A 12,309-nucleotide genomic window follows, 5' to 3' on the forward strand; every position below is an offset into this window, starting at 1 on the left:
TGAGCGTGTTGACGGCCGTGGTCAGCTGTCTTCAGGCTGCTGCCTCGGAGTGTAGCGGCAGTAGGGAGTCTGGTGCGTTGCAAGGTACACCCCAGGTGTTACATGCTTCACCCACTGTCCCTGCTGTCGAGACATCGTCGCGGATACCTGGCGCAGTTGGGCCACCCTCTCACCAAGGGGAGGGGCGGGTTCAGCGGCGTTCGCGGCGCACGAGGCGGAGGGTAAATGTGGAGGCTGGCCGTGTGGCATCGCCCGCTCTGCCTGTGAGTGGACATGTGGCTGCTCCTTCAGTAAGGACTGAGCAGGCAAATGGGGGGAGGGGTTTATTAGTTATTGGGAGCTCCAACGCTAGGCGGGTGATGGAGCCCCTTACGGAAATAGCGGATAGCGGAAAAGTCGGGGAAGAAGGCCAGTGTTCACTCTGTCTGCTTGCCGGGGGGTCTCATCCGAGATGTTGAGGAGGCCTTACCGGCGGCGATAGAAGGCACTGGGTGCACCCGACTACAAATTGTTGCTCATGTCAGCACCAATGACTCCTGCCGTCTGGGTTCAGAGGTCATCCTCAGTTCGTACAGGCGGTTGGCGGAATTAGTGAAGGCGGAAAATCTCTCTCGCGGGGTGGAATCAGAGCTAACTAATTGTAGCATCGTTCCCAGAACCGATCGCGGTCCTCTGGCTTGGAGCCGAGTGGAAGGCTTAAACCAGAAGCTCAGACGATTCTGCGGAGAGCTGGGGTGCAAATTTCTCGACCTCCGCTATTGGGTGGAGAAATGTAGGGTCCCTCTGAATAGGTCAGGCGTGCACTACATGCCAGAAGCGGCTACAAGGGTAGCGGAGTACGTGTGGAGCGCACATGGTGGTTTTTTAGGTTAGAGAATTCCCTCCCTAGGCCCGACAAGATGCCTCCTGAGATGCGGCAAGGTAGGAGTAGGCAAAATGCAACAGGGAATAACAACATTAATGTGCTAATAGTAAACCGCAGGAGCGTCTATAGAAAGGTCCCAGAACTGCTCTCATTAATAAACGGTCACAACGCCCATGTAGTACTAGGGACAGAAAGTTGGCTGAAACCAGACGTAAACAGTAATGAAATCCTAAACTCAGATTGGAATGTATACCGCAGAGACGGGCTGGACAGTGAAGGGGGAGGCGTGTTTATAGCGATAAGAAGTACAATAGTATCGAAGGAAAATCACGGAGATCCGAATTGTGAAATTATTTGGGTGAAGGTCACGGTTAAACCAGGCTCAGACATGGTAATTGGATGTCTCTATAGGCCCCCGGGTTCAGCAGCTGTTGTGGCTGAGCACCTGAAGAATAATTTGGAAAATATTTCGAGTAGATTTCTCCACCATGTTATAGTTCTGGATGGAGATTTTAATTTGCCGGATATAGACTGGGAGACTCAAACGTTCATAACGGGTGGCAGGGAAAAAGAATCCAGTGAAATTTTTATAAGTGCTTTATCTGAAAACTACCTTGAGCAGTTAAACAGAGAACCGACTCGTGGCGATAACATATTAGACCTTCTGGTGACAAACAGACCCGAACTATTTGAATCAGTTAATGCAGAACAGGGAATCAGCGATCATAAAGCGGTTACTGCATCGATGATTTCAGCCGTAAATAGAAATATTAAAAAAGGTAGGAAGATTTTTCTGTTTAGCAAAAGGGACAAAAAGCAGATTTCAGAGTACTTGATGGCTCAACACAAAAGTTTTGTCTCAAGTACAGATAGTGTTGAGGATCAGTGGACAAAGTTCAAAACCATCGTACAATATGCGTTAGATGAGTATGTGCCAAGCAAGATCGTAAGAGATGGAAAAGAGCCACCGTGGTACAACAACCGAGCTAGAAAACTGCTGTGGAAGCAAAGGGAACTTCACAGCAAACATAAACATAGCCAAAGCCTTGCAGACAAACAAAAATTACGCGAAGCGAAATGTAGTGTGAGGAGGGCTATGCGAGAGGCGTTCAATGAATTCGAAAGTAAAGTTCTATGTACTGACTTGGCAGAAAATCCTAAGAAATTTTGGTCCTATGTCAAAGCGGTAGGTTGATCAAAACAAAATGTACAGACACTATGTGACCAAAATGGTACTGAAACAGAGGATGAGAGACTAAAGGCCGAAATACTAAATGTCTTCTTCCAAAGCTGTTTCACACAGGAAGACTGCACTGTAGTTCCTTCTCTAGGTTGTCGCACAGATGACAAAATGGCTGATTTCGAAATAGACGACAGAGGGATACAGAAACAATTAAAATCGCTCAAAAGAGTAAAGGCCGCTGGACCTGATGGGATACCAGTTCGATTTTACACAGAGTACGCGAAGGGACTTGCGCCCCTTCTTGCAGCCGTGTACGTAGGTCTCTAGAAGAACGAAGCGTTCCAAAGGATTGGAAAAGGGCACAGGTCATCCCCGTTTTCAAGAAGGGACGTCATACAGATGTGGAGAACTATAAACCTATATCTCTAACGTCGATCAGTTGTAGAATTTTGGAACACGTATTATGTACGAGTATAATGATTTTTCTGGAGACTAGAAATCTACTCTGTAGGAATCAGCATGGGTTTCGAATAAGACCGTCGCGTGAAACCCAGCTCGCACTATTCGGCCACGAGACTCAGAGGGCCATAGACACGGGTTCACAGGTAGATGCCGTGTTCCTTGACTTCTGCAAGGCGTTTGACACCGTTCCCCACATTCGTTTAATGAACAAAGTAAGAGCATACGGACTATCAGACCAATTTTGTGATTGGATTGAGTAGTTCCTAGATAACAGAACGCAGCATGTCATTCTCAATGGAGAGAAGTTTTCCAAAGTAAGAGTGATTTCAGTTGTGCAGCAGGGGAGTGTCATAGGACCATTGCTATTCACAATATATGTAAATGACCTGGCGGATGACATCGGAAGTTCACTGAGGCTTTTTGCAGATGATGCTGTGGTGTATCGAGAGGTTGCAACAATGAAAAATTGTACTGAAATGCAGGAGGTTCTGCAGCGAATTGACGCATGGTGCAGGGAATGGCAATTAAATCTCAATGTAGACAAGTGTAATGTGCTGCGAATACATAGAAAGATAGATCCCTTATCATTTAGCTACAAAATAGCAGGTCAGCAACTGGAAGCAGTTAATTCCATAAATTATCTGGGAGTATGCATTAGGAGGGATTTAAAATGGAATGATCATATAAAGTTGATTGTCGGTAAAGCAGATGCCAGACCGAGATTCATAGGAAGAATCCTAAGGAAACGCAATCCGAAAACAAAGGAAGTAGGTTACAGTACGCTTGTTCGCCCACTGCTTGAATACTGCTCAACAGTGTGGGATCCGTACCAGATAGGGTTTATAGAAGAGATAGAGAAGATCCAATGGAGAGCAGCGTGCTTCGTTACAGGATCATTTAGTAATCGCGAAAGCGTTAAGGAGATGATAGATAAACTCCAGTGGAAGACTCTGCAGGAGAGACGCTCAGCAGCTCGGTACGGGCTTTTGTTAAAGTTTCGAGAACATACCTTCACCGAAGAGTCAAGCAGTATATTGCTCCCTCCTACGTATATCTCGCGAAGAGACCATGAGGATAAAATCAGAGAGATTAGAGCCCACACAGAAGCATACCGACAATTGCTCCCTCCTACGTATATCTCGCGAAGAGACCATGAGGATAAAATCAGAGAGATTAGAGCCCACACAGAAGCATACCGACAATCCTTCTTTCCACGAACAATACGAGACTGGAATAGAAGGGAGAACCGATAGAGGTACTGAGGGTATCCTCCGCCACACACCGTCGGGTGGCTTGCGGAGTATGGATGTAGATGTAGATAGATGAAGATAGAAGACGCTCACGGTGTGATTATTGGCGGCGGCAACGACGTATACAAAAACAAAACCAAGACAGCCCAGCGATGCTTCCATAACATATTACCAAAAATATTTCAAGCGAACATTGTCATCACAAACGTGCCAGTGCGACATGATTTACCACTGTGGTCCTGTGTAAACAAGCAGATTCGACACTACAATTCCGAGCTAAAGAAACTGTGTGATAAATTTAGCCATGTACTTTTGATAGACTTAAGTAAGATGAGTCGTGATGAACATACAAAACACGGATTCCACTTAAATAGGAAAGGGAAGGCCAAGCTAGTTTACCATATAAGCAAACTGTGTGAGAAAGACTGTGGAGAAAGCTCCAATTGCTCTGGGCTACAACCACGAGACTTTTTTAGAATAAAGGACCATAATAATAGTTTTCATGGATGTATTTCGGATATTACTGAGTCCCGTTCACACAAAGAAAGCCCAGGCTGCGAAATAAGTTATCACTCATTGCAGGTCAGTTCTGAAGAACCAGTGTAGGCAAAATGTGGTAAAAAGTGTAACTCAAACAATTTTGATTCGTGCAAGATGGTAAATAAACAAGAAGACATAATACCATTACAGTTAATACACTTAAATGTGCAATATCTCATAAACAAACTAGACAGTATTCATAGAGGAACACTTGCCACATGTACTAGTAATAACAGAACTTGGGCTAAAATGCAGTGGAATAATACATTAAGATTAGAAGGTTACATTCTAGCAAATGATTTTTGTAGGCAAAACCATAAAGGTGGTTAATGTTAATAAGTATATAGAAGCTAAAAAAATTAAAATGACAGGTACATTGTGGCACCATTTTAGCGCTATGCTCTGGCTGGCTCGTGAGTGGGAGGTGTGTGTGTGTGGGACAAAGCACGACTGGTATAACTGAACCGTCTTGCATTTTCGTTGGTTGTTTCATTTTATTACCAGAATGACAAAGGCTCCTACCATAGTACAAATACGGCGAATATGTCCAGGGCAGAGTTTGGGATGTAAAATTAGTGCACTAGCTTTTCGAATTATCTGGCACCTGCAAAGCATCTTGATGTATTCCTGCTTTTATACTTGTTAGTACCAGTACCCATGTCATGTAATATAATGCATCATGTCCAGTAAAGTTACACGATTCATTATGTCACATCATAATTAAAGTTTAGGCTGCATGCATCCCTACTGTGGGATACTGCCTATTATAGACGGTCCTCCACTCTTGGACACTTCCTATTGTAGATACATCGCATTCCCTTAGACCCATCACCATATATTTAACAGGTGATAGGTTTGGGGGAGAAATGGTCTCTATGGGGAAAAAATCAATCCCTGATACAAAAATTTAAAAAAATTGTTTTAGCATTCCCCCAGGAACAAATTCACCCTCAGACATTTTAGCCCGCCCCCCCCCCCCCCAAAAAAAGCTTTATTAGCTTTTACGTATTTTCTGTTCAGCTATATGACGTTAAATATTGTTTACAATGGCTGGCAAATCTTCTGGATTTTGGGCACAGAATCAGGGACTTTGGCCTATAAATTGCAACATGCAGGTGTGCCAACACCTTGCAGCTAAGAGAGCTCGCTGCATTGGGGAAGTAGGGGTAACTCATAAAAAGCGAGAACAATTCAAGATGTTTGGTTTAATTATCTTTGAAGCTGATGGATGAGTCGTAAAGCTAATTCCTGTCTTTTACATCCCTAACTCTGTCCAAAACACATTAGTCTTTTTTGTGCTTCGTCATAGCATTTTTGATTTTGGTTCCCAATTTTTACTCTACTATAATTTTTACATTAGGCAATTGTAAATTGGCAATCGATGTAGATTGTAGTTGATAAGTGATGTCTGATTAGTTAGAATTTTTTTATTGTCTTTCGAACTGCGCTTGCCATTGTTGGTCTTTCTCCTATACAGTTACCTGCCTGGTGTGGTTAAGCCTGTCCAGTAGAGGCTTGTGTGCCCTCGTAGGAGACAAGCCTCACTCCCATGTCAAACTGATTTTTCGCATATAAAACCCGAACAATGAATGATTTTTGTAGACGCTTCCTATAATTACGATAAGAATATACTTTTACTATCATCTGTTTCACTTTGAACATCTCAGCATATGCAACTCGTGTAAAATCGGATTTTACGTGCATTTTATATGCAAATTTAGACTGCTATATTGTGACAATGAATAAAAATTTCGCATAACAACAGGACGACCATTAATTAAATGTATTTGCCCATATTCTTACAAAATTTGAATCGATTCGCACAAGATTGACACATAGGAGTGGTGAGTGTACAAAAAACTCACAGACAACTTTTTTTTTCACGTGAGATCTGAGAGAAGCTAGATTTCTGAATGCGAGTTTTCAGTTTTACTATAGTATGGATTTCATATCTATTTGATTTCCTTTAGACTGCTTTTGGACATTCAATTCCTTTATAAACGAATTTTACCTGCTACATTTAGCGCGAATTAAAACCAACATATCTTGACAATGAATAAAGATATGTGATTAAAAAATTTCGTTTTAACTTTATCACTTTATTTACCTTCGTGAAAAGTTTGAACCGATTTGTACAAGTTTAAAGTATACAAGTGGCGCGATTGAGAAACCTCTCAGAAAAAAAATGTTTTTGTGTGTAAAATCCAAATGAAGCAAAACTTTTTCAAATGGTTGAAGCTGATCTTAGATCAACATCCAATACACTGGTAGACCAAATTTGAACTCCAGACCCGAGTTGTTTAAGGGGCACTGTTTTTCCTCTTAAACCCCGAGTGAAAGTGACTTTTTTGCACATAAAATACGAAAAAGGCACATACAAATGGTGTCATTAGTTCAGCATTAAATTCAGAACAGTTAAAATATTTTGCAAAAGAAATTAATCAATACACACAATGCACCTGGGCTCAGGTCCACTGTTTGCCGCCATGGGCTTTATGTAAACCATATTTTGCCGCCCTCTACAAATTTTTTTACACACTCATATTACAGACTTGTCATCGGCATTTTCGTGATATAAATTTCTTTATTAATAATTTTTACATAAAGAAAATCTATTTACATACTAATTCACTAGCTATCACATACAAATGAGAATCAGTGTGGGCAAATCTAAGACTACTTTTATTCTAGCTTGTTTGCTGACTTGTGAAAGTTTCTTCTACATTTACATATGCTCACACAAACTGAACTTTCCTTGCTTTCATAATTGCGAAATCTTCTGTTATCTGTCTAGTACCTAACTGTCTAAGATCTCATGTTCTGTTGACATAATAGCCAAATTTGTAAGTCTCTGTTTCTGCATTGTTGATCTCAGATAATTTTTTATAATTTTTAATTTATAAAATGGTTTTTCACCAGCTGCAACTGTAACCGGCAGAGTAAGAAATATTCTTGGCACTATTGCTGTGTTGGGAAAAGTTGATATTACATCATTTTTGAAAAGATATTGAGGAATCGTATATGAATCACAAGACTGATTTTCTAGGAAATGCAACCTTAAATCGTTAATTTCATTGTACAGATCTGTACCATCAATGATGGTTTCATTCCTTGAATAGTCTTTAAGTTTCATATGCAAATCTATACGATGTTGCATCCGTTCTTCTTTAGGGTAACTAAATAATGTACTAACGGAAACGTAGTATAAACGTTTCAGATCTGTTTGTTGAGGAAATTAATATCTGATCTAGAATTTGGAAAAAACTGTACTTTGAAATACACTTTGGAGTCTAACAAAACATCATCACGACATTCGTACTGAAACTAAGTCTGTTTCCTTCCTGGGTGAAGTTTATTTACTGCTTCAGCATTTAATTTCTTTGCTACATTGGAAGCTTCCTTTAAATCAATATCAAAGTTTTCATCTGCGTGATATTGTGTGAGTTTGTCAATGAAGATCTTTAACAAATTGACCCATATCTGAGTGTAATTGTTGGGTTTTGCATCAGTGCACGTACAGAATTAATTTCGCTCAAAACGTCATACCAGATTACAACAGAACAAATGAATTTATAATTTTGAATTTTGAAAACAAGTGAATTCGAATTGAAAGTGGTGGTACAATCCCAAGTAGAAGAAGTTTCTGATGTTTCCAACAGAGCATCAAATACGTTTTCTGTGTAGAACTGCAAGCGCTTGATTCCTTCAATTCTGCTAGATCATCTTGTAGTACTTAAAGCTTCTAGCTTAAGCTCTGGTAAATGTTTGCAAATGACTGACCACCTAATTGTTTATGATGAAAAAGCGTAGATTTCTTGAATTAAGTCAAAGAAATTGATGGCGCCATGAGAAATATCATAATTTACCACTAAGTTTAAGTTATGAGTTGAGCATGGGACGCAAAATACACGCTTGTTGATTTCCAAAATTATTTTCTGCAGTCCATTGTGTTTTCCATGCATGTTAGAGCCTTTATCATAACCTCATCCATGTAGATTTTGAATGTCCAGGTCCAATTCAGAACTAATTCAAAATGAAATTTAACAAACCCTCGCCAGTTAAATTGATAATTGGGCACAAACCATTGAAATGTTCACATATCTCTACTTTCTTGTCATGTGATTTACATAAACATGCCTAAATATTAATTTTATGTGTTCTGTATGGCTTGCAACTGGTGTGCGGTCTAATATTATGGAAAAATGTTTAGATTCTCCCACTTTCTTCAAAACATGTTTTTTATCATTGTGCCTAGTTTGAATGTTAACTCCTAAATAGCGGGCCGTACCCATCTGACTTGAGTCAGACTTTTCTTCAGTTCTGTGAACATTTTCTCTCATAACTGCCTTTAAAAATTTCCATTATCAAGTTCATATATTTTTTTGGAAGAACCATAAAATGCCAAATAGTGTCACGACAAAAACTTAATAACAGCAATAATCCTTTATAGTGTATCACACCAGAGCTTTTTATCCTTCTTTATTAGTCTAAGCTGCATCTCATTCACAGTGTTCTTATTCGGCTGTACTAATGACTTCACATTTTCATTGTGGGACTCCACTTGCTTCATGTCTCTTCAGTGTCAGTGATAAATGCTGCCAATATGAAAATCCATTCAGGTCAGAGAAACTACTTAACTTTCCCCAAACGTTTTACAACAGAAACACTACACTGAATCTTTTGATAAAGAGTAAAGAAGCCAATCTCTTTTAATTATTTCGCTGTTTGAAAGATCTCTGTAATAGTAAGTGTCAACAATTTTCTTCTCTCGTCATTAATAGGATGAGTATTATTATGCACGTGAACAGGACCACATTTAGCGAAAATATTAACAAAATCGCTATTAGTATTAAGAGGCCACCGCCCTGGGTTTTCACTGATTGCAGACTGTCAAAAAATGTCGCTGTACTCCTTGAAAATTCTTCGGCAGCAACATCACATGTGTCACTGCTTTCGTTGAGACCACCAGAGGTAGTAGGAGAGCAACATGTCTTGTGTTCACTTGCTTCCATAGTTTCAGAGCCAGATGTCGAGCACGTGGAGGAGGCAAGAGTTTCTTGACTGCCGTATACAGATTTGGTCAAAAATTTCGTAATAGAACCTGCCAGTTTTTCTTTTTGCCTTTCCTTCTCTCGTTTCTGATTACGAAACTGAGCCCGAAAAGGGTTTTTTTCTTTACTGTGGTTCCTAAAACACTAATGAAATCGTTTGTTGGTACTTGGTTGAACAAATTTACAAATAAATGAATTACTTACACGTTTGTTCTATAATACTTTATTTGTTGTTGCTATAGGCATTTTAGAGCATATATATATATATATATATATATATATATATATATATATATATATATATTTCCTTCCACTTCTGATAATCTCGTTGTTTCCCCAGCCTAGTCTCATTGTTTTCCCAGCTTAGTCTCATTGTTTTCCCAGCTTATAAGTGACTGTTGAATTCAGAACATGCTCCATAACATTACACAATGTCTCTACATTTTTACGGTGAGTTTATTAATTTAGGTGACAATTGGCAACAGAGCCAGTAAGGCAGATGCGAATTAATCTATCTAAATACTAAACTAATTTTATTCTGTTCATGTAATATGGAATGTACTTATGTACTGTTTTAACATTAGTAAATAGTGTAGCCAATTTGTTGGAAAATGAGTATTTTAGGTTGACTTGCATCCATATATGGTTAGGTTTAACAATGAGAATGTCGGTGATGTACTTGAGGTGACAAACAACCAGTATAAATGCGGCAGAATGTTTCTCTGTTGTTAATCGTCTGTTACAGAAGTCACTTCTCATTTGAATGGGCTGTGGCATCATGATGTTGTAGCCACTGGCGGCTGGTGATCATGTGCTGCTATGCTACAGAACACTGTATATATCTTACAAAAATTGTGCTATTTATCTTCGAATGCAAGGTATAAATACAGTAAAACTTCTCCTCCTCGATTTGAGCTAGAAATCGCACTAAAATTACGTTAATTCTTTTCCAATGCGTGATGGTATGTAAATAAAATGGAGAAAAACTCGTTTTGGATATTAATTCTGATATTAACGACTTAGACTAATGACATCAAAAACTCGTATGTTGGAAGATTACCCTCATCTATAGCATCTAGTAGTAAGGCCTACTAGATGAGTGGCCTGCCAAACCAGTGCTTTTATTACTCACACATCAGAAAGATTTTCATGATTTATCATACCTACGGCAACTATGCATGAAATTAGAGCCATGCTGCCTAACAGTTATGCTATAATTTATTCTCGTCTCTACTTCTTAATGCAACAATTAGTCATCTGACTAATAGCTTGTGCACATTTCTTATGGACTCACTCCACCCTGGCAAGACAACATTTCCTTTCTGTGACATATATTCTAATCAACATTTGGGCATACTATCAAAAAATGGAGCTTATAGTATAATGCCTCAACAAAATGTCTAACCACAACTCAATACTCAAGACCACCATTTGTTTCATATATCTCTTCTTTTATTATAATAAATTCTTTCACACTAATGTTGCATAATTTCTTGCATTACACTTAAACACAATAGTTAAACAAGAGATTTTCCACCAAGTGGGCATGACATTACATAAGTATTTTACTGTTCTATGGTCTCGTAATATTTCTGTTTATCGCTACTGTGCACTTTCTGGATTGGTAAGGAATCTTTCGCTACTTCATAGTCTCATAAGCTCATTCATTAGCAACATAACCAATTTACTGACTATTGGGCTGAAGTATTTGAAACTAATTCGCTACTGTCTCATGCAAATCACACAGCTTAAATATACAAAATAAATCAAATTGGCAGTATAAAACACATCTCAAAACAAAATGTTTGGTTATCGACTTGTTCTGCTTTCTCACATCAATCAACAGTCATCCCAGATTCACAAGTCACTGACCCACGTTATAAATTTCGCTACGACAAACTCTGGAGGATTTATGCACATCTTCCTGTGCAATTCAACACACATAGTGTTGCCGGGTAGATGGCTGACTCATCTTAATTCTCTCTCAGAGTATCAGAATATCAAGCTAGCGTCACATGAATGAATCTCATAATGGAAATTTTTGGTATGTTAATTATCTCACACACGGATCCTCAGCTGAAAGCTTGGACAAGTACTTTTATATTTTATTGGCTCATAGTCAGGTTGAGATGCACACTGTACTCACCACATGGAAGTGCTTGTCTCTAATTCAAGTTCTGCACACACAGTTCTTAAATATTTTCAACTTAGATTTACACACGCAAGTATTTCATCTTAATATTACCATACAGAAGTATTTCATCTTATACTTACAACATGTGGTTTCATTGTGACCGTTGGTCACTTCCGAAGGATCCTGTGTTCCCCATGATCCTCCCACCAAAAGTTTCTGTAAAGAGAAAACGCTATTTTTATCTACTCTTAAGTATTCCACATGCATACCATTTTCATATAAATTTGTTTTTATGGAGCACACATATTACACGTCTTCACGCCTCAGGAACCAACGACACAGTGCCGAAACATGGCCATTCATCATGTCACCCCACGCTTCCGCAGTAGTGGGGGAGGACCTTGCCACTTTATTGGTCAGCCACATTCTCCAGGCCGTCTAGTGCTCTGATATACTTCCTCTCTCTGGTTTGGCCAAAGGTGGACCAGATGACTGTCTCAAACATGATTATAGAATCTACTCTCACTATCTGTGGTCAGCAGATGACCAGCCATTCATCCATCTCACAAACATCACCAATCTGGATATAGGGATCTATTTTAAGAAAGTGCACATCTGAATAATTAAATATATAAATTGTCCTTCTTTCCTACATTGGTAAATGGCTTCGGTGTATTAAATAAAATGGCGGTATTACACACTCCTGGAAATGGAAAAAAGAACACATTGACACCGGTGTGTCAGACCCACCATACTTGCTCCGGACACTGCGAGAGGGTTGTACAAGCAATAATCACACGCACGGCACAGCAGACACACCAGGA

The 12,309-nt window shown here is 39.4% G+C and overlaps 1 protein-coding gene across 1 annotated transcript in view; it reads left to right on the forward strand.

The window, feature by feature from the left end:
• LOC126355181 (uncharacterized) overlaps nt 1-12,309 on the forward strand; it is a 131,402-nt gene that overhangs the window by 63,220 nt on the left and 55,873 nt on the right. The gene's annotated exons all lie outside the window — the stretch shown is intronic.

This window comes from Schistocerca gregaria, chromosome 1, assembly GCF_023897955.1.
Source record: "Schistocerca gregaria isolate iqSchGreg1 chromosome 1, iqSchGreg1.2, whole genome shotgun sequence".
Classification (NCBI taxonomy): domain Eukaryota; kingdom Metazoa; phylum Arthropoda; class Insecta; order Orthoptera; family Acrididae; genus Schistocerca; species Schistocerca gregaria.